The sequence below is a fragment of the Leopardus geoffroyi genome, chromosome C3, assembly GCF_018350155.1.
Source record: "Leopardus geoffroyi isolate Oge1 chromosome C3, O.geoffroyi_Oge1_pat1.0, whole genome shotgun sequence".
In the NCBI taxonomy this organism is placed as follows: domain Eukaryota; kingdom Metazoa; phylum Chordata; class Mammalia; order Carnivora; family Felidae; genus Leopardus; species Leopardus geoffroyi.
This window is the reverse complement of record NC_059338.1, coordinates 36,499,606-36,523,271: the sequence shown is the minus strand read 5'-3', so window position 1 is coordinate 36,523,271 and position 23,666 is coordinate 36,499,606. Positions and strand designations below refer to the sequence as shown.

Here is a 23,666-nt window from a genome sequence, read left to right as displayed (position 1 = left end):
TTGTTTATTTATTTAGAGAGAGAACATGAGCAGGGGAGGAGCAGAGAGACAGGGAGAGAAAGAATCCCAAGCAGGCTCCACATTGTCAGCACAGAGCCCGACGTGGGGCTCAAACTCACAGTGAGATCATGACTTGAGCCGAAATCAAGAGTTGGATGCTTTAACCGACTGAGTCACCCAGGAATCCGGGAATGCACTTATTACTGAGTTCTAATTTACAACAGGCTATTTTGATATAAACAAAATTTAGACAGTAAGTTGTGGGCAATAGTAAAGTCATGTATTAGGTTGGCATCCAGTGTCTGTGTTTCATTTTATTTACAATATCAATAAAGTCCTGATGAATTATGAACTACCTTGCCTTGCAATATCAGAATATTAATCCATTTAACTGAGAAAATTGAAAGATAAAGTTATGGAAAATTAAACTTTTCAGTTAAGTCAGTAATGGTATCTAACAATTACTTACATTTTAAAGAATGTATTGCCTTGAATTTACAAAAATCATTAAAACTACCTGATTACTAGGTCACAGCATAAGCACTGACTAGTATTGACCATAATGCATCAACTTAGTAAAACTGTTTTGGGCAGACATGGATTGGACCCAATTAACCAACATATCAATACCAAGGTACAATGTTCCTAAGCAAAGACATAATTACAAGAATTTCAAATATACAGAGAAATAGGACAGGAACAGCTTTATGAGTGAATCTACAGGGGAAAAAAGTACATAGTGTGGATTGACATGTTAATAGCTTCCAGTGGATTAAAACTGAGTACAAAGCAAGTGTTTGTACTGATTTTTACAATCTTAAATTATACTCTCATTTTAAAATGAAATTTGAAGCAAACATTTCCAGAATCCAAAAAGTATTTCTATAGAACATGGCTCAAATCTACCTATTCTACCTAATTATGCTTATTTTAGAGACGAGAAAAGTCAGTCCTGGAGAGGCTAAATATTTAATTTCTCAAAGTTTTCTATCCAGCTATTCTACAGAAAATGAACTAGTTAAGGTTTGGGATTCTGAACTCAGGATTCTTAGTGCCACAGTCACATCTTACTACCAAGTCTAAATTCCCCATTCAGGTTTTCTTTTGTTTGTTTTTAAAAACTTGTTTAATGTTTATTTTTTGAGAGAGAGAGAGAGAGAGTGTGTGAGCAGGAGAGAGGCAGAGAGACAGGGGGAGACACAGAATCTGAAGAAGGCTCCAGGCTCCGAGTTGTCAGTGCAGAGCCTGACACAGGGCTCAAACTCATGCATCACGAGATCATGACCTAGGCCGAAGTTGAACGCTTAACCGACTGAGCCACCCAGGTTGGTTTTCAAGGATTTCTATTATCTTGTTTCATTCCAATATTTTTTCCTCCATGATTTGTAAGAGCAATGAGGTCCCAACATTTCTACTGGAGAAAGATGGGGAGCAATTATTGGAGGTATTAGTGGGGGTGTGCCAACAGCTCATCAAGAAAGCAAACAAGAGCTGGAGGCTGTGTCCTGTGCATTTCCCTCTCAAACGTGGGGCCTGCAGCCTCTTCCTCTTGAGAGTTTCTATTATTATTTGAGACGGCTTTCAGTGGGGACTGACAGAAATTATGGAATAGGATAAAGTCCCCTCAAGCCTACCCCTAACACTGACACAAATTTATTTTTTATAAAATTTTGAAGTAGTTCCAGAATCCCTGACCCATTTCTGTACAACATGTTTCGGTGTGAAGCTCCTGCCATCTGACTGCATCATCCTTTCCCCTCAGCCGCGTTTTCCACTAGGAATCATCTTGTAAGGCCTGCTCATTTACTGAAGATTTTCAACTAGCTCACAAACTGCCTTTTTACCCCAATCTCTCTTTGACTTAAGGTGCATTAAATTTCTACATGAATGACCCTTCTAATACCTCTGGGCACTAAGTTGTTTGATTTTTTCATTTCTAATGATTTCATCCTTCCAGTCTCATTATTTCTTGGATCTTATTAGCATCATCAGAGGCTGTGGTTAGGTCTTCACCAAAATGACGAAGTAAAAATCCCAGGTGCATTATAATTAAGCACAAGCTCTTATCCATCTGATCTGATTACTCAACTACTCTCACAACATTACTATGATTGGACCTCCAGTCTCCTGACACCATACTTTCTGTTCATCAACCTCATTCTGTACTCACTTCCTCCCCCCATCAACTTTAACCTCCAAGATCCATCATTTCAATCATTCTCTTGCCTTAAACTTCCTTGCTTCTCTATTCAACATATTCTACTGGCTGGCAAAATGCTAACCTTGCATAAACTTGACAACTCCTTCATTGTACTGGGGGTACGACCACACAATGGGGTGGATTGTAACTTTGTCTGGGCCATCATCTGGTTATATATTTTAATCTTGTTATACTTTTCTAGTAAATTATTTTTCCATTTTCTCAATGATTATAAATCTTCTATTCACCTGACCCCATCTGTTTTCTCCTTCCTTATTTTTGTCTCCTACACACACACACACACACACACACACACTATCTCTCTCCCTTGTGGAATGTTCCTCAATTTTTTTGCCAAAATATCTACAAACTTTTTTACATCCAGATCCTCTGCTTCTTTCTTACCACTGTTCTAAGAGAAAGCATTTCTATTTCAGACCAATTTCTCCACATGTCCGGATTCTATGTCCTCAAACTTTCTTAAAAATACGGTGTGCCTCTATTTTTCTCATATCCTAAATATTTCTCTTCACTGGATTATTCTCACCCATATTTAAACATGCTTACGTCTCACTCATATTTTTTAAAAACTTTTTTTAGATCCCAAACCTTCTTCTAGATACTCTATTCTCTGTCTCCCTTTCTTTTCTATCTTTTCCTCATTCAGTGTCAGACTTGGTTAAAGAGTTTGACTACATTAGCATCATACACTCAGCTCCCACTCATTTCTGAGCTCATTATGCTCCCACTGCTCCACCAACACTACTCTCATTAAGATCAACTAGTGAGAACTCCATGTTAAATCTACTAGGTTTTAAGTGTCATCTTAGTCAACCATTTAGTAACATTCAATAGAGTGAATTACTCTTTCTGTTTGAAATCCAATCGTTCCTTGGCTTCTGTGATACCACCCTCTCTTGAACCACCTTTTCTTTTCTTTTCTTTTTTCTCTTCCTCTCCTTTCCTTTTTCCTTTTTTTTTTTCTTTTCTCTTCTCTCTCTCTCTTTCTTTCGTTTTCTATTCCTCCTCCTAGTTGTGACAAAGACTGCTAATTGTCCACAAAAATCTATTCTACTTCCTTCTGGGCACCTGGCTTCAAGGTTTTTCAGCTTCTCATGGAGTTACGTATGGACGTGTGACTGAAAATGGAATGTAAGTAGAAAAGACACATGCTTCCTCTACGTTGGAACCTTTAGACATTGGGCAAGCCTCCTCTCTATCTTCTTTTTACTTTCCTCATCACTTGGAACCCAGATATAGTGCAGATCAAGCTTTGAACAAGAACATAATGGCAGTGCCCTAGAGTAAGAGTTGGTAAAGTACAGCTTGTGGGACAAATCTAGTCTGTGGCCTGGAAGCAAAGGATAGACTTTACATTTTTTAAGGTTGTAAAAAACAAAAAGAAGAAAAAAAAAAAAGATGAAGAACATGTGACAGAGACCATATGTGTCTGGCTAAGCCTAAAATATTTACTATTTAGCCCTTTACAGAAAAAAAGTGCTGATCTCTATCCTAGGGGATAGGTGGCAGAGAAACATCATGAAAGAAAAACCGACTCCTGAATGACCATGTGGAGCAGAGGCTCCCTCTAATCGGATCTGACTGGCAGGCAACTAATGTGGGTCTATCTGCATTGCCTCTATGGAACTTGAGGGCAGGGGATTTGATGCTAATCTGTTGATGCTAATACTGCTTACTATGTCGAGGATAATAAAGTCCTTTACTGCCAGCATCCCTGTGGCAGGCTAATTTATCAGCTAGAGTAAGTTAAATTCCCAGCCTCTTCACAGTTAACAGTTCTACCTTTTGTTTTAAATATCTTTCTTTGAATTAACATAGTTTTCAAAAAATTCCTATGAGAATCTTTAAAGTATTTAGACCATTTACATGTAACGTTATCACTGTGACGTCATATTCTGCTGTGCTTTCCACTTTTACTGTCTATTGATTTTTCCTTCTTACTTTCACATTGTTTTTGATTTTTAGATATCAACTTTATTGGAGAATAATTTACATGCAATGAAATTAGTGTAGCGATTTTAAATGCACAGTTCAATAAATTTTTATAAATGTACCCATTTTTGTGTAATTACCTCCCAATATATGAACATTTAAATCATCACAAAGTGTTCCATTGTGCATCTTACCAATCAATTCTCCCACCCACCCCAAGCAACCACTGATCTGATTTCTATCACTATAAATTAGTTTTCCTTATTTTAAAAATTCATACAAATGTAATCATATGGTATATACATCTGTGTATCTGCCTTCTTTTGCTCAGCATGTTTCTGATATCCAACCATATTGCTGTATCAGTGCTCATTAATTTTTATTATTGATTTGTATTTCATGGTAGGACTATATGATATTTTGTTTACTCATCTGTTGATGGGTACCTGGAATATTTCTAATTCTTGGCTAATACAGCTTCTATGAAAATTCAGATACAAATCTTTGATAACATTTTTTCAAATTTCTCTCAGATAAATACCTAGGAATCTTAAGATAAGGGTAAGTTTAAAAAGAAATAAAGTGAGTGTACTATTTTATATTACCACCAACAGTGTATGAGAACTCCAGGCACTTCACAGCCCCAGCAACACTGAGTCCTTTTTGATTTTGTTATTGTTAGTATTTTTAATTGTTAGACTTTAAAATTTTAGACATTCCAGTGATTGTGTCATAATATCTCCTTGCAGTTTCAATTTTCATTTTCCAAGATAATTAATGATACAACTTTTTCCATCGGCTTATTGGTCATGTGCATACTTTCTTTTGGGAATTATGTGTTTACATTTTATGCCCATGAATTATCATACTATTTATCATTTTATTATTGTGTTTTATTCCTTATATATTCTTGATACAAGTCAGACATATGTGTTGAGAATGTTTTCTTCTACTCTGTGAAATGTGTTTATCTGTATACCTAATACTTTTTCTGAAAAATAAAGAAATCCATCCTACTTATAATATCATCAAAAACAATGAAATACATAGGAATAAATTTAATCAAGGGGGCGAAAGTCTCTAATCTGAAAACTACATGATATTGATGAAAGGAATCAAAGAAGACACAAATAAATGGAAACCTGTGTTAATGAATGGGAAGACTTAATATCATTAAAATGTCAAGACTACCAAAGTCATCTATGGATTCAGTACAATCCACATCAAGATTCCAATGGCATTTAAACACTTGTAAAATTTATATGGAACCATAAGAATCCCAAATAGCCAAAGAAATTCTGAGAAAAACAGAAAGCTTCACATACTTCCTGATTTCAAGCTATACTATAAGGCTATGATAATTAAAACAGTATAGTACTGGCATAAAAATAAACAGGCCAATGGAACAGAAGTGAGAACCCAGAAATAAACTCAAACATATACAGTCAGCTATTGTTTGACAAGGGAGCCAAGGATACTCAATGAAGGAAAGACAGTCTCTTTAATAAATGGTGCTGGGAACACTGGATACAGGCATACCTCATATACACGTGTATTTATATAATCTCACTTACATGTAGAACCTAAAACCATTGAACTCATAGAAAGAAGACAGTACAGTGGTGGTTGCTAGGGGCTGAGGGGTACAAAAAATAGCGAAATGTTGGTCGAAGAGTACAAACTTTCAGTTATTAGATTAGTATGTTCCAGGCATTAATGTACAGCATGGTGACTACAGCTTACAATACTATATTGTGTACTTGTAAACTGCCATGGGGGTAGAGCTTTAATGATCTCACCATAGCACCAACAAAATTCTAAGTTTATGAGGTAGGAAATGTATTAACTAACTTTATTGTGGTAAGCATTTTGTGCTATATGTATATCAAGTTACCACAATGTATGCCTTAAACTTACACGTTATGTCAATTCTGTATCAACAAAGTTGGGGAAAAAAATACAAAAATCTCAGGAACAGGTAACAGGTATAGTTAGACCTGTAACATGGAGGAAGATTCAAGCCAGCTATAGGAGACTCCAAAGACAGACCAGGAATTTGTTGGTACCATGGAGAGTTCCATGGCTCAACTTGTTCCTCTGTCTTTAATCCCAGAAGGCCAGAAATTACACCTGGTTGCAATACTCTGAATTTTACACCTGGTGGCCATTTTATAGACACCTGTAAAAGATAAATATCTCAATTATTTGTGACATAGAGAATGGCCATATGTTATGCATTATTAGCCAATGTAAGTTAGCTGCTATCATCATCATCTCTGACCTCACTGAGGGACTATCAAGTGATCAATAATTTACAAAAATCTATTAAGTCCAAGCAAGATGAGGAGGGCATCCTCATAGACAAGCAGCATACCAGCCTGGGCAGGGTGAGGACTGTGTCCTTGCTGGGAGCGGGGCAGAGGATATGAAGTGGTGACACAGAACCCGGATGGACAGCTAGTGGCAGCTACCAGATCCAGCACAGAATGAGGAGTGGTCTAGCCTGGGATGTAAGAGCCCCCACTAGCTGGGTAGGAATGACATCCTGCTGAGGGCATTGAGGGGTAACACAGAATAAGCTGTCAGAGCCTCAGCAGGGTAAGCGTATCCATTCAGAGAAGTGGGTCAATATGAGGTATCAGACTCTCAATAGGGTGAGGAGACTGTTTCCACAGAAAGGAGGTCCACTAGGGGGTGCCACAGCCCTAGCAGAGTAAGGCAGGTGTCCCTGCATCAGGGGCAGGGGGTGGGGCAGACTGGAATAGGTGTTAGAGGTCAAGCACAGTGAAGACCTTCTATGAAGGAGGAGCAAATGGACCCAGGGTTTTGGAGTCTGAGTTTGGGGAGAAGGCTGTGAGAATAGAGTAGGACATGGCTGTAGTGGAACATGAATTACCTATAAAAGGACTGATCAAATAAGTTAATGCATTAAGGACAGTAGGAGCCAGGCTTCTCGCTGTCAAAGGAGTAGGTACAGATTAGAATGAACCCGGTGGTGCAGGACAGGTACTGGTGAGTTCAGTATGAATGCATGGCTTTCAATAAACAGAGAAATAAATATAAATGTAAATATGAATGTATACACATACATTTGAGAGAATAATACTACTCAAAAAGAGAATAGAGTATTTCATGTGTCTTGTCTCTATGAAAAAGTTGTGCAAACCATGAAAGATAGTATGATCTTTATGGTACTAGTGTAAAATGAAAACTTCAAAAATTTACATTTCTTTCATATTTTATAACAAGCTCTACATTAATATGACTATCTACATCAAAAGGGAGAAATTTTTTTTTAAAAGTTATCTGTGTATGAACATAAGGAAAGGGAAACAAAAATCATATAAAAACAGGGAGGGGGACAAAACAGAAGAGACTCATAAATATGGAGACCAAACTGAGGGTCACTGGAGGGGTTTTGGGAGGGGGGATGGGCTAAATGGGGAAGGGGCACTAAGGAATCTACTCCAGAAATCATTGTTGCAATATATGCTAACTAATTTGGATGTAAATTGTAAAAAATAAAAAAATAAAAAAAAGACATTAAAAAAAAGTTTCTGTGTATAATGTTAACAAGGACAAAATGAATTGCAGAGATAATGAACTATGTGGATTCTCACCAAAAGGAAACCAAACTACTGTATTTAATGTAACAGGTAAAACCAAAGGGGCAGCAGTAATGAAGGTATGATGCTGATGATAATATCAGTACAGCTAAGAGTCACTGAGTGCTTATGAAGTCCCAGCTACCGTGTAACTACGCTAGGGCATTAGGAAATGATGGCTTCAGTTTAAATTTACGAACACCTTCAAGTTTCAAATTTCCTTTCTTAAACTTTAAAATGGTAGTAACAATTCTCTTATGCCACAAAACAGACTATTTGAAGATTAGTTCTGATTCAAATGTTGAATGTTATGAATAACTTAATGACAAATGAAACAGCAAAATATGATTTATATGTTCATTAGAGTATGAATATAGAAGGATATTTCTGAGAGTCTTAATTGACTTCACAATGAATTCTCTTGTTACCTGAGTTATTCCACATGATGTTATTACTGTTGTTTTTGTTCATATCCTCATAGAGAATTCAAAGCAGTTTTCAGGAAATGAAATGTTAAGAGCTATAGAAATAGCAGTGCTTTTTATTTCACTTTATCATGATGTGTACTATTTTAGAACAAAAATTTTTTATGTTATTTTCATTTTACAGTGTGATCTGAAGATAGTCCAAGTGGGACTACACTATATAGAGATGGCCTTGAGGACTCTTAATAGGCCACATGGCATATTTTCCCAAATTCACGTTCCTAAAAGACCAATGAGGCCCAGGAAATGCTGAATTTGTCAATTTCTAAAAAAAAAAAATTTACTTCCAACGTCTTCAGTGCTACAATAAACTGTTTAGATAAAACTGAATCCAAAGAAAACTTAATCTGTAACATTCCAAGGTTACATATAATGAATGTTTTTTGGTAAAATAGTTTTTCTCATGGCCATAATGAATTTAATCCCCTTTAACATGTTTTTCGTATTTTTCTTTTTTTTTAATTAAAAACTTTTTTTAATGTTTATTTTTTGAGAGACAGAGAGAGACAGCATGAGTGGGGGAGGGAGAGAGAGAGAGAGGGAGGCACAGAATCAGAAGCAGACTCCAGGCTCTGAGCTGTCAGCACAGAGCCCCACGTGGGGCTCAAACTCACAAGCCATGAGCTCATGACCTGAGCTGAAGTTGGATGCTTAACTGACTGAGCCACTCAGATGCCCCTCATCTTTTTCTTTTTTGAAAACATGTCAAGCTTCTAATGAATCAAGGAGATAATTTCAATATTTTATAATATATCTGAAATATAAAGTTTTGAAAAAAAGCCAAAGGCAATGAAAGTTAACACTTACTAGTGTGTATAATAACCATTTCTTCCTATTCAGGCCTATTTCAAAATAATTTATAGAAATCCAAGTTTCATTCCAAGTATCTGAAATAAAACTACTTGTATTTGGGGCGCCTGGGTGGCGCAGTCGGTTAAGCGTCCGACTTCAGCCAGGTCACAATCTCGCGCTCCGTGAGTTCGAGCCCCGCGTCAGGCTCTGGGCTGATGGCTCAGAGCCTGGAGCCTGTTTCCGATTCTGTGTCTCCCTCTCTCTCTGCCCCTCCCCCGTTCATGCTCTGTCTCTCTCTGTCCTAAAAATAAATAAACGTTGAAAAAAAAATTTAAAAACTACTTGTACTAAAGGTGATTTTTAATAGTCTAGTTGGCTGCAGTTTGAGCAGACAGTTTTGGAAAAATATTTTATACTATTAATAAGTAGAGTTTTCTTAACGATATGGTTAGCTTCATGTTAAATCTTATCAGATGTTTCACAACTTGGCAAGGACTCATTTTAGTCCTATGGCTATCCAGGAAATAATAGTGAAGAATGAGATGTGGAGATAAGATAGATTCTATAGGACAATGATGATCAATGCTATTCAGGCACTAGTGTCTCCTGCAGAGATTTTTAAAGATATGAATAGCCTGGCCCCATTCCTTTAAGTTTTTGATTCAACAGGTCAAAAAGAAGTCTATTCATCTTTATGTTAAAAACTCCCCAAGTCATACTAGTGTAATCAGGCTTAAGAATCACCATTTTCAGAACTGAGCTCATAGCCAATTAAGCAGATCAGAAAGACTGTTTAACACAGAGCTCAATTCCTAAAACAATATGCAGAAAAGTATGCTGAATTCTGAGATATTATCAAATTGATTAAAATAGGATTTCATCCATGGTATGTCTAATCACTAAAGTCTTAGTAATTTTATTTTCAAGAAATTTAAATAAACATGATATTGGACATTAGTTGGTTATCTCCCTAGCATCCATTTATCACTTCCTGTCAATAGTGAATGTACTCCTTTCCATCTCTTCTCTAATGTAGTTTGGAAAGTGACCCATTGCCCAACTCTAGGGCTTAAGCTGATCAGTGCAGCCCATCCCTGTGACTGGTTCTGGGATGGGCATGTAACCTAGTGGGACACAAGAAGTTTCAAAGGGCAACTATGTGCAATCTGATTATGAAGTTCACACACAGAAGACAGAGTGTGGAGGCTAGAGGGTGGTGGAAGGAGCAGAAAGAGAGAAATCAGGACTTCAGTGGTGCTATTTCAGTCACTGGATCAAGCCATGTCTGAAGAGAGGGCTACTCTCTAGAAGGTCCTTTACTGCTCAAGCCATTTTGAGTTAGTTTGCATTCACTTGAGACTGACTGAATCTTAACAGATGCAAACATTTACTCAATGTAATTTCTGGGTCTTCATAGGTAATTTCAGTTAATTACATGAGGGTGTGGAATTTTCTACAAAGGGAACTTTTCATATTTTTACTACAATTTCACTGACACAGTTTTGTAATTCTACTCCTTTTTTTTTAACTTTTATTTTAGAGAGAGAGAGCATGTAAGTGGAGGAGAGGGGCAGAAGGAGAGAGAGAAAATTTCAAGCAGTCTCCACACTCGTGGAGCCTGACATGGGGCTTGATCCCATGACCCTAGGATCATGATCTGAGCCAAAATCAAGAGTCGGATGCTCAACTGAGTTAGCCACCCAGGCACCCCTCCCTTAATTTTTTTTTTGACTGTCCAAATAATACACACTTTAATACTTGGAAAGGAAGCCAAAGACAATAAAAGATGAAAAGATCTGATGAAATACAGAAAACAGACAAAACTTAACCCAAAATACATTCCTCAACCCACTCATATCCACAATATTTTTTAAAAAACATTTTCTATTCCAGTGGCTTTGAAATGTTAGTGTATTTAATGACCCCTTGGGGAATTTATTTAAAAGAAAAATTACTAGGGATTCTGTGATTACTAGTGATTTTGATTCAGTGATTCAGTGAATCTAGTATTGAGCCCCAGGAATTGACACTGTTAAGAAGTATTCCAGGAGATTATGACACAAATGACTATGAGAGTTCACTCTGAGAAATTCTGATTTTTAAACTGCAGGGAAAAATAAATACTATATGTGAGCTGTAAATTTCTGCTTGCTTTATTTAACAGAATATTAAGACAGTTGTTTACTGGTGAATAGACTACTTTTATAAATCTACCTTGAAAAAAATTAATAGCCATATACAGGATCTAAGTAGAAGCCTATTCATCTAAAATCTAATTTTAATTTAAAATCTAATCAGATTTTAAATATGAAATGTTATATATTCAGAAAGAGGAGAGAAACTTAAAGGCAAAATCATTCATTTTATGAACTTTCTTCCAAAAAGGTAAGTTTATGTTACAAGCATAAATGTGAACTCATGTGAACTCATGAACACGTAAACTTAAAGCCTGCTATCAACATCCTTGGTTGTAAGCCACAGTGAACACTGTTGGTTTCCTACACAACAGTTATTCTCAATCTGTATAGTTTTAAAAAGCCTTTTCTTCTGTGATTGTTCCTTCTTTAGAATATTCCCTCTATTTAAAATGTATATAACCTTATTAAATCTTCCTGAAAATACTAATCAGAATTAGTTTTTACTTTTCTTTTCATCTCTGCAATATGTACTCTTCCTGGAGGGTAAATTTTTGTTTATCCTGGGTTTCCTCTTTCCTGTTGGAGGCCTTCTTCAGAGTCTCCTGAGCTATGACTGTCTCTTCATATTTAAAAATGCATCACTAAAAAGCTGATAAAACACTGTATACTTTTAAATACAGTTTGTTCACTGATTGGTAAAAAAAATGTGATTAGATGTGGACCAGGCAATTTCTCAGGGGAATCTCTAAATATCACTATGAGGTAGTCTTAGCTTGGAACCACTGAGTTTTCCAGAGAAGAAATCCATGATATTTACTGCCCGGATATAGTCACAAGCCTGGCACTATTCTTCATGCCAGAGAGAAATATAACTGCACTTTTTACTGGCTTGTAGTGGACTCTCACTTTTAATCCCTAGACTCATGCTATCCTCTGCTGTACCCTGAAGTAAGTATGGTTCTGCAGATCAGATCAATTCTCTCTTTCTATATGCACTTTTCACTAGATTTCCTCCCTTCTGCTCAATCAGCTGCCAGCCTCCATCCACACTGTTTTCCAGAACCTGATTGCTCACATCTGCTGATGCCTTCATTCCAGTTCTGTTTGAGCTTGTGGGAATAAATGTCAATGTGTGTTTGTGTGTGTGCGCGCTTATTTTTTTAACCAAGATACTATCATTTAAGTAAAGATTACAGGAAGAAAAGGAAAGAGACAAATGTGGTTAATACACTATCTTTAACTCGAGGAATAAACTAACTATTCCTTGTATTTTCTTCTGGTACTGCCAGTTTAGACAAATTTGTTTAATATATACTAAGACTTGTCATACATTTAAGTTTTTTAAGTCCAATAATATTTTTATAAATTAAGAACCTGAAATCAGAAATTGTGATAACTGGACAAAGCTAAGTATTTAGGAAAGACTTTGCTATGCAAATTTATTATTTAAATAAGACTTAAAAGAGAATGTTTATCCCGAGAGAGCAAATTTTTTATACTTAAAAGCAAAACTTTACTTATAAATTACTGATATGAAATTATAAATAATGTTAATCGTTAGATGATATGAATATAGCAAATCTTTGTATGACATTTGGTTCACTATTATTCACTGCCCCTTGCTGTTGACATTACATGACTTGCTTTAGACCAGAGGTCAGCAAACTACATGCTCAAACTGAATGCTGCCTAGGGCCCATTTTTTTACAGACAGCATGCAAGGAATGGGTTTACATTTTTGAAAAGGCATTCTAAAAAAAGAGAGAGAGAAAGAGAGAATATGCAACAGAGGCCATTTGTGGCCTGTAAAACCAAAAAAAAATGAACTCTCTAGCCCTTTATAGACAGTTTGCTGACCCTTGCTTTAGACACGGAAATGTCAGTGGAGGTGGCATGTGTTAATTTTGGGCAGAAGCTTTAAGGAACAGGGATTAGTTTGCTACGTCCTCTGACAACCCGCAAAGTTTCAGAGGTCTGGATCCCAGAGAGAAGACAAACGAAACAGAGCCATAACCAACCTACAATGGACACGCAGCACAGTGAAAAAGAAACCTTTGTTGTTTATAAGCCATTAAAAGTTTCAGGGCTTTTGTCATCTCAGAATAACCTAGGCTAAACTGCCTCGTATGCTTTGCTGATGTCATATGAGTTATCCAACATGACTGAAAATAATGAAATTGCACTTATTGGAAGAATATTTATAATTCAGACTTTTTTTTACCTTTATTTTTGAGAGACAGAGACAGAGCACAAGTGGGGGAGGGGCAGAGACAGAAGGAGACCCAGAATTCGAAGCAGGCTCCAGGCTCCGAGCTGTCAGCACAGAGCCTGATAGGGGCTCAAACCCACGAACTGTGAGATCATGACCTGAAGTGAAGTCGGACGCTTAACTGACTGAGCCACCCAGGTGTCCCTATAATTCAGATTTTAAAATAATTATTCAAAAATATATTTCTAAAAAGTGGTATCTTTTTTTTTTTTAACGTTATTCCTTTTTGAGACAGAGAGAGAGCATGAACGGGGGAGGGTCAGAGAGAGAGGGAGACACAGAATTGGAAGCAGGCTCCAGGCTCTGAGCTGTTAGCACAGAGCCTGACGCAGGGCTCGAACCCACAGGCTGTGAGATCATGACCCAAGCCGAAGTCGGATGCTCAACCGACTGAGCCACGCGGGCACCCCTAAAAAGTTGTATCTTAAAAACATTCAAAGCCTGAATTAGATTTAGCGACTTGTATTGTTGGATTAAATGCTTTTTACACTGTTGGATTAAAGGACTTTTACCTTCCTCTTTTCCAGATTGCTAACATTCCTCCTCATTTTGAAACTTGAAAAACACAATATAATAATTTTTATTTATGGACTAGCACCAAATGAAGATTACTACTGACTTAGAACACTAAATTTATCCACACATGAATGAGACAAAATAAACCAAATCACTTAACAGTATCAAGGTCCTACTTTGTGCTAGATGATGATTTCAGTTCTGTACATGGTTTCTCTCCTTTACTTGCCGCACATATTCTGAGGCAGCCATCATTGCTACCAGCCCCTTTTACGAACAAATGAATGAATGAGGCACAGAGGGGCTGAGTACTCACCCAAGAACACAAATCAGGATGAACTGGGGAACCAAGATGTGAGGCCAGGGACTGCAGAGCCTCTGGGCTCCCAACCTGGATGCTACACCAACCCACCCAAATACAAATGCACATTTTGTCTTGGATGTCTAACAATTTCGACATTAAAACTGTAGATTCCCACTACCCGGCAATTCTTTAGTCTTTTATGAAAAATCACAAATTAGTTAGTATAGAGAAAAATTTTTTATAATGTGAATACAGCTTAAGGGATAACGCCAGGGGCACCTGGGTAGTTCAGTCTTAAGGTTAAGTACCTGACTTCAGCTTAGGTCATGATTTCACGGTTCATGAGTTTGAGCCCTGCATGGGGATCTCTGCTGTCAGCATAGAGCCCTCTTTGGATCTTCTGTCCCCCTCTCTCTAGTCCTCCAGCCCCCCTAAATAAATATTGAAAAAGGGACAATGCCAGCTTTCATTTTAAAGAAAAATATACCCCCAAATTAAGCTGACTAATATGAAAAATGTACTTATAATACAGGCTATTTTCCATGAACTAGATAATATCTTATTCTTTGAAAAATAAACCAAATTAAAGTTCAATTAGCTCACTCTATTTTTTATTGTAGATTATGGAAATATTAATATAATTTGATTATATATAAATTATATGCTTTGATGATATATCAGGTAATTTAAAAATTATGTGTACCAAACTTATTAAGTCTTTAGTTCCTAATCAGCAATTCCAGCTTCTTCTACTAGAAAACATGCAATTGGTACCATTATAGTCACCAGCTGCCCAAAGTGACAGACTATAAGAGGACCACTGTAACCGCTAGATAGATAGAGCTTATACGAACATTCTAGGTCTAAGACTAGACAAAGGAAAGATAAGACATTGTTTTTTTTGCAAGACAAGAGAGTATCTTATACAACGTTATTAATGGCAGAATGATTCATATTAAATTAAGGATAATCTATTTTATTTCAGGTTAACAACTAGCATTTCTGGTCTACAAAGGTTTTCACATAGTTCATCTCCTTTACTCATCCCAACCTTGTGACGGAGTCAGGTCATATATTCCAGTCGTATCTCAGGCACTAGCATGTACACTATGGAGAATTAGTCTTTTCCCAAGAATAGCTTTGCATGCACAACCCTTAAAAATGTGCATTTCCCTTGAGCAGGAGCTTCCAGTAATGAATAAGCACACAACGTATGTGCAGGACTATGCTCATTTTCAGTGACAGAAATCATTTAAATATATCTGCCTAATAGGAACAGCATCAGGAACTGATATTCAGGCTTATCGTGTACTATCAGTTTTTGACCAGAATTATTCTTTGCTCTGAGTAGAATTAAGTAAAATGTAACTGTCAAATGGATATTTTTTTCTGGCTCCTAACAGGTCCCTACAGAGTCCATAGAACAAATGCAATGATTAGACTGAAAACTCACTAATAATAGATTTCCTTCAACTTTAATTTTTAAAAATTCATTTCTTCTGTCCTAGGACTGCATTCAGTATTTAAAGTCGTATTCCACCATAAGAACATAGATGCATCAACTACAAAACTGCTTCTTTTCTACACTAAATTTCAAGTTTTCTGGTGAAAAAAACATTTTTGTAATTAGGATTTTTCAGCTCTCTTTAAATTCACACTCTATGCCTAAATAGGCATTACTCTGAAGGTAGCATTAAACTCTATCAACTTCAAAATAAATGTCACAGCAGATAAATCCACAGCTTTTTTGGGAGACGCATCTTCAATACTAATTCAGATGAAAAGACTATAAACAATATAATTACCACTGGTTGGTTTCTAAAATATATTCTGATAAAATACATTTTTATATCTACCATGTTTCAAAATTAGAACCATTTTAATAACTTTTCCAGTAAGAACCTACTATTTGAAATTATCTGTCAAGATTTTAAATGTGAAAATCCTAAAATTAAAGATTTGGGTTTTGAAACAGATTTGTCCACTGGATACTGCCCTGTTATTTAATATGAACATGATAGGGGAAAATGACTAAGAAGAAATTAAATGTTGCTTCTGTTTGCTATTTCTTTTATCTGTAAAAGGTAGGCCTCAAGAATAACCTCACTCAATGTTATTATTCATTATCAGCCACCCACCACATGACCAATAAGCACAGTGGATATAACTATTCTATTATTGTGCAACAACCCAGGAAAAAGGGAATTCTTCATGGTAATGTAGTAAAGCGCACCTGTAAAGGAAAGTATGCTTCTGGTTGGTATTAGTGAAAAAGGCATGCATTCAGGGTGTCTAGCATCTAGACGCTCCAAATGAAAACTTTTTAAAAAATAATGGTCACTATTTATAATTTGAACTATTTATAATTTACAGGAACTTTCCAAATGTTCCTGTAAAAAACACTATTTTATCCCCTCTTGCTCTATTTAATGCACTTTAGAGTGTTCTTAATTATAGAATATGCTGTCCTCTTAAACCTAAATTTATCTGTCATAATCTTTCGTCCACTCTAAATTGATCAAATAGTACTGTCTTTCCATAAAGCATTTGTTAATTTCTCTCATTAGTAGTGCAAACAATTGAAATCAGTATGTTGGAAGAGTTAATTGCATAAGATAAAATACAGCAGAAAAGGAAAATAATACCTGTACTTTATGCTTCAATTTTCTGGCTCATTTTTGAAAAAAATAATACAAGAGCGACGTACAGGCTGGTCCTCAGTAGTGTATCGTTTAGCACATGGAGGCTTCAACTCAATGAATCCTAGGTGAGTTGTTTGCTGTTCCCTATACTCGATATGCAGAACGAACAGTTTTAGCTACTAAGATTCCATTTTTTCCCACTCAATTTTTCTGCATGTTCAAAATTTCTTGAGACGTAGGATCTAAACTTGACTTCTTTTGACCCTGTAAACTAAGAATCTGATTTAAACAAAAAGCTTCCTTTTATTTTCTAATTTAGACTCTCTTTCACTGAAAGATTTATCTAATAACAATTCTTCCCAGACTAGAGCTATTCCTCTCTACTGATAATATATGCTTACCTACTCTGAATAACTGTCTCTAAATAGGTCTGTAACTATTTAGTTTTACACTAAAGTGAGCCATGACTCATACTGGTGTTATTGTCTAGGGAACTGAATTATACACAGGCAGCTTTCTCCTTCACGTAGTAATTTTTAACTGTGATCATTAGTTTATCATGAAGCTCTATTTTTAATTGCTTTAGGATTAAGGAGTGTAATGTACATTTTCTAAATGTAGATTCTTCACAATGGTAGTATGTGAATGTCGTGAATATGAAAACAGTTGAAGCTAAGTTTTAGAAGACACTTGCTAATAATACAGACTAAAGTATGATTCTTAGGAGGACACACATTTCAATTACAGAGTATAAGTAATAATTTACCTGTCTTAAAAATAACAGTCACAGTATAAATATCAAACTAAATTAATTCAATCTATTAACAAAAAGATAGGCTATTTTTGAGACACAGGAATTTTAAGAATTATAGGTTCTAAAGTACCTAAAAGAAGATCATCATTTTAGTAAGTCATAAGGAAGTCTGAAAGACTGTGGCATTATACTCTTGAATGGGAAATTACATAAGCATATATGTCTCTAGTTGATTATTATTTAAAAATAAAACACTCTGTGATGTGTTCCTATTTAATTACCCTACGAGTATACTCACTGGATTCTAAATCATAAAAGATTCCTAACAGGGCTGTTTTGATACCTAGCAGGGAATAATGAAATAGACCTTGGTAAGAATTTTTAAATGATTAGGCTTACCTGAACATGTTGATGAATCAACTTAATAGATATTCACTGAATACCTATGTTCTAGGTTCTACGAAAAGTAAGTATAACTAAAACCATACAAATCAAACACACACAGTCTCTATTCTTAAAGTATTTAAAATCTAGAAGGGCACAGAACAAGTTCAATAACAAGAAAACCTATGACTAGCCACAAAAACAAGCATCAGAGGCAACAAGTCAGAAATAATAGGTACCACATGCACCTACTCATCCATCCATCCACTCAACATTCATACAGCAATAACCACTACTAGATTTTGGTATACAAAGATAGATAAGATTAGGGCACGTGGGTGGCTCAGTCGGTTGAGCATCTGACTTTGGCTGAGGTCATGATCTCACGGTTTGTGAGTTCCAGCCCCACACTGGGCTCACTGCTGTCAGTGCAGAGCCTGCTTTGGATGGATCCTCTGTCCCCCTCTCTCTCTGCCCCTCCTCCACTCATGCTCACTCTCTCTCTCTCTCTCAAAACTAAACATTTAAAAAACAAAGATAAGATCAACTAATTTAAATTTATATTAGAAACAACGTAACAAATTTCTATAAAGATGGGATTTCAATTAGACTTTATATAAAATCTGAGATTTAAATGGATTCAAATTATAATTGGGTTTGACATTTCAGAGCAACCTAAATGAAGGCAAATCCCTGATGATATTGGCTACGTCTTTTACTTTAAGACATTATGTTCCTCCTTTTCTGAATCTCTTCACTATGCCTTCTGGTACTCCTGATCTATGATAAACTCCTCCAGAACTTTAGGTTCTTCTATGAACCCCCCAATGCTTTACTTCAACCAAAATCCAATTCTTCCCTGAGGATACATCATCCTCTGCAGACTTATCCAACCTGGTTATTCCCTCATACCTGAAATGCCTTAGGGTCAAAAGCAAAGTTCTCCGCTGCTTTCTCAAACATTGTTCCTCTGAATTTATAGACAAGAATAACTATTTTTCTTTAAGGCTGATATCATCCTGTCTTCATAGATAGTCTGTCCTGGGCATTTCCTTTGCATTCCTCGAGAACAGTAATCTTTCATTCAATCTTCTTCTGTACTTTAATTTCTGCCAGGATCTTTTGTGACTTCAGTGTGCAGGTGGATAATAAGCCAGCCACCAAGAACCTGGCCTCTCCTGACCAACTTATCCATCTCCAGTGATTGTGCCTCTTATTCTATCTCAGATACTCACTCTGGACCCTTGTCGTCCATCACTGAAATTAACTGAAAGCAGTCTCCTCTCTAACTACATTCCCCTGTCATTCCACACTTCTTCAGCTCCTCCTGTCTCATCTGTTCCTTGATATCCTTGGGATTTTCAGTCCACCAGCCTTTCTCCTTCCACTGCCTATCAGTTCCTTTCTAGCTTTACTTCCGTCTTTCTTCAACTGAGATTTCACGGTCCACAATTTAAACACATGTCTTAAAAATACTCTTAACATTTTTGCCTCTCATCATCCCAAATGTATTGGTTAACCCCCATTTTCAATTTGTTCCCTGATACTGTACATCATCACTGATTACATCGTTGGCATCAGTATTCAAAAAAAATTTTTTTTAATGTTTTATTTATTTTTGAGAGGGGGAGAGAGAGACAAAGTGCGAGCAGGGGAGGGGCAGAGAGAGAGGGAGGCACAGAATCAGAAGCAGGCTCCAGGCTCTGAGCTGTCAGCACAGAATCAGACACTTAATCGGATGAGCCACCCAGGCACCCCACTGGCATTAGTATTTAAGTGTGCCCATGTTTCTCCTAACCTCAAAAACATCTTTCCTAAAGTCCTCTTCCTTCCTACTTTCATAGCCAAATTTGGCTTAAAAGTTGTCCCCATGATTACCACTCTAGCTTGGATTCTGCCTACCCTCTACCCCATCCAAATTGGTCCCACTAAGGCTACCCATTACCTGAATATCCTGAATTCAACGAGCAGTTAGTTTTCTTTTTCTTTTTCTTTTTAATGTTAATTTATTTTTGAAAGAGACAGAGACAGAGAAACAGAGCATGGGCAGGGGAGAGGCAGAAAGAGAGGGAGACACAAACCCACAAAGTGGGCTCCAAGTTCTGCGCTGTCAGCACAAAGCCGGACACAGGGCTTGAACTCACGAACTGTGAGATCATGACCTGAGTTGAAGTCAGGTGCTCAACCAACTGAGCCACCCAGGAGCCCCTCAATGAGCAGTTTTCAATACTTAGATTATTGGTTCCATTAGTTAATTATTCCTTCCTTCATAACTGATTCTTGGCTCTTGGGATATTTTAGTATTTCTTTCTTCCTACCTTACCCCTCCTTTCTCCAGTCTTTAAGTCTAGGAGTTCCTGAGGATCTCCTTTCCTCAGAGACAAGCCCACCCACTCCCACGTCTACTTACTATAGATGCTATGCATTCACACAGAAATATGACATGGAGCCAGACTGAATGGAACACAGATGTCAAGGCACATGTTAAGCGCCCTCTATTGCTAAAGCTTAAGTTTCAACACACTTTCTGTGGTAAGAAGTCCAAATGAGCTCAGCTGGATTCTCTACTTAGGGTCTCACGAGACTGAAATCAAAGTTTCAGCTGGGCTGGGCTATTATCTGGAGGCTCTGGCCAAGAATCTACTTCTAAGCTCATTCAAGGTGGTAGCTGAATTCAGTGCTTTGCAGCTATAGGACTGAAGTCCCCATTTCCTAGCTGGTCACTCTGCATGCATTATGCTAGTTAAATAGTGTCTGTATAGGAAGGGTTGTGAGAGAAAGAACAAAGTCTCATTATTAATAAATCATAATAAAAAATCTAATATTACTAAGAAATCTAGTAGCTGAATGAGAAATACAACTGGAATTAAGAAAGGGGGAGAGGTGGGGTGCCTGGGTGGCTCAGTCGGTTGTGTGCCTGACTTTGGCTCAGGTCATAATTTCACTGTCTGTGAATTCAAGCCCCACACTGGGCTCTTTGCTGACAGCTCAGAGCCTGGAGCTTGCTTTGGATTCTGTGTCTCCCTCTCTCTCTGCCCCTTCCCTGTTCGTGCTCTGTCTCTCTCTCTCAAAAATAAAAAAAAAATTTTAAAAAGTGGGGGGGAGATGCCATTCCAGGCAACTGTTATACAGAGTAATATGGCGTTAAAGATGCAGGTGAAGAAAGTAGCTGGGGTTATATACCAGGAAAGAGTGCCATATGAACAAAGATGAGTACATGAGAAAAGTTCCAGTAAGAGGGGTACACCGGGGCAGGAAGGGTAACTGATAACATTCTAGCTGTTGAGTCTGGCTTCAGAGATGACTAAAACAACTAAATAATAAACCATATGGCTATTTCAACATTTGTCAGTCAGGGTTCTTATCTGAAAACACTGGAAACTAACATTAAACGGAAGAGTAATTTATTAAGGGAATCAGGATGACTAGAGAATAGGCTTATGGGTACGCTTCTCAAGAACAAAAACTAAAACTACGCTGCAGAACTGGCCCGGTGAGGAAATTGTGCCACTGCTCCCCATGGACACTCATGTGCCAAGGTCTTTTCTCTCCTGCAACAGTCACTGTCTAGCACACATACTATTTCTGCACCAGCAAAGCTAATTCAGAATTACTACGGACTCTTGAGTATCAGATTCCTCCACCATCAGCCCATGCAAACATGATGTGAGTGCAGCCCCTGCTTCTCTGTTCAGTCTGTACTGAGGTTTCCTGGACACGAATAGGACTGGAGCGCCTCGCGAGCGTGGCTCTGCCCGAGCTACCAGTCAGGCTGGAGAAGTGAACTTGCCCTCAGGGAGGTGGGACTATTAGTTGGGACTTTCTCAGACATTAGAAGACAGTTGAAAATATATGGAGGAGTGAGAAACCATAATAAATATCCAAACAAAATGTCATATATTTAGCCCACCAAATGCATCTAAATTCCACCCATTTCTGTTCTTACCTAATGCCTTTCCCAAAATATATTAGTAGAATCATAATATCAGAGATAGATGGGACATTTGGTTTAATTCCCTCATTCTACTATTAAGAAACCTGATGCCCAAAGTGATTAGATAATTTATCCAAAGTTACAGCCACAGCTAGTTAGTACAAAGGACTCATGCTTTTCAACTCTGTATGTTTTCTATCATTCAGTGATCAAACCGAATCTTTATCTTAAAGTTCAACTTAAATTCTACCCTCAGGGAAACTCAGGGTTTAGTTCTCAGTCATCCGGTGATAGTGATCATTTTTTCTCTCAATGTACTGATTTGATCAGTTCCTGAATATAAAGTTAAATTTTCCATTGTAGAATTCTGTTTTTCTATTATTACCCATGAAAGTAAACTGTTATTAAACTGCAAATATGTTTAATCATAGTATATCAATTTTTGACTATCTTAAAACTGTCCTTTACCTAAAGGCTAATTAATATTCTTGCAACGACATCAAGTAATTATTCAAAAGCTACAAGAATAAATTGTTTAATTATGAGAACTTCTCACTCATTTATTATTACATCTTATAAAATTAAAGCTAAAATCACCCACATAATCTATAATCACATGATTTTTCTATACAGTTAGTATCAAAACTTAAAAAGAGAACATAAACACTGTAGCACATACAGAACACATACATCCTAGGAGTATTTTATTGTTATGACAAGACAACTGATAGAATTATGAGTCTTCACCTCAAAATTGTGGTGTGCTAAATTGTTTTTGGCACAGAAGCCAAAATATTTTGGATTTGGAGAAGGTGGAACGGGAAAGATGGAAAGAGAGAGGAACAATTAAACACAGGCAGTAAATCTGAAAAGGGTGGCAGTGTAGAGAAAAAATTCTCCCAGAGCAATGGACAGTTCTAGTCAGATTCTTAGAAGCTATTTGTCTAGCACTTTTTTCTTTTCGGGAACATGCTTCAGAAATTTACTGTACTGGTTGTCAGAAATATAGAATCAAGGACTACAAGCCAATACATGTAATGTAGGTATATACAGAAATAATTTAGTTGGACCAGAGATGAAACCATATTATTTTCTGTTGCTTCATTTTGTTTGTGAAATGAATATAATTAACACAGAGTTGGAAATGGATCATTTGAAGTAAATAAATACAAAATACATACCTCATGATGATACAGTCATTCTCTTCCAATTTAAATCAGGTATATTTCTCTATAAGAATGTGTTTTCACAGATTAACTAGTCATCACTCAGACCAAATCATGAAAAAGTTTACAATCCTATTAAGAGCTGCCAAATATTCAATTTTATAAAAAAAAACCTGCTTTTTCCAACTCTGAAATACTGCCTGGACTTCTTTTCTCTCTCCTCTGATAAACTGCTGATATTATATTTTTAAAAGGGATATTTCCCCACAGTGGTAATTCTGCAATTTAAAATTGCGACAAGTTATCAATAAAGGCTAAACAGTATCCTACAAACCCGCAGGGATATACTATACTTACTATGGCCTTTGGTTTTAAAAATGTTGAAATCATCCAGCTGAAATGGTATGGTGAAAAAAAAAAATCTAATGTGAATGAGGGTCCTATAAGATCAAATGCTTCCTGGTATAAATTCTCTGATCTTGAACTTATGCTTCCACCCTTTAAAAGCTTAAAAACAACCCTCA

General features: G+C 36.8%; 1 protein-coding gene across 5 annotated transcripts in view; it reads right to left on the bottom strand.

Moving 5' to 3' along the window:
* SYT14 (synaptotagmin 14) overlaps positions 1 to 23,666 on the bottom strand; it is a 219,405-nt gene that overhangs the window by 45,055 nt on the left and 150,684 nt on the right. The gene's annotated exons all lie outside the window — the stretch shown is intronic.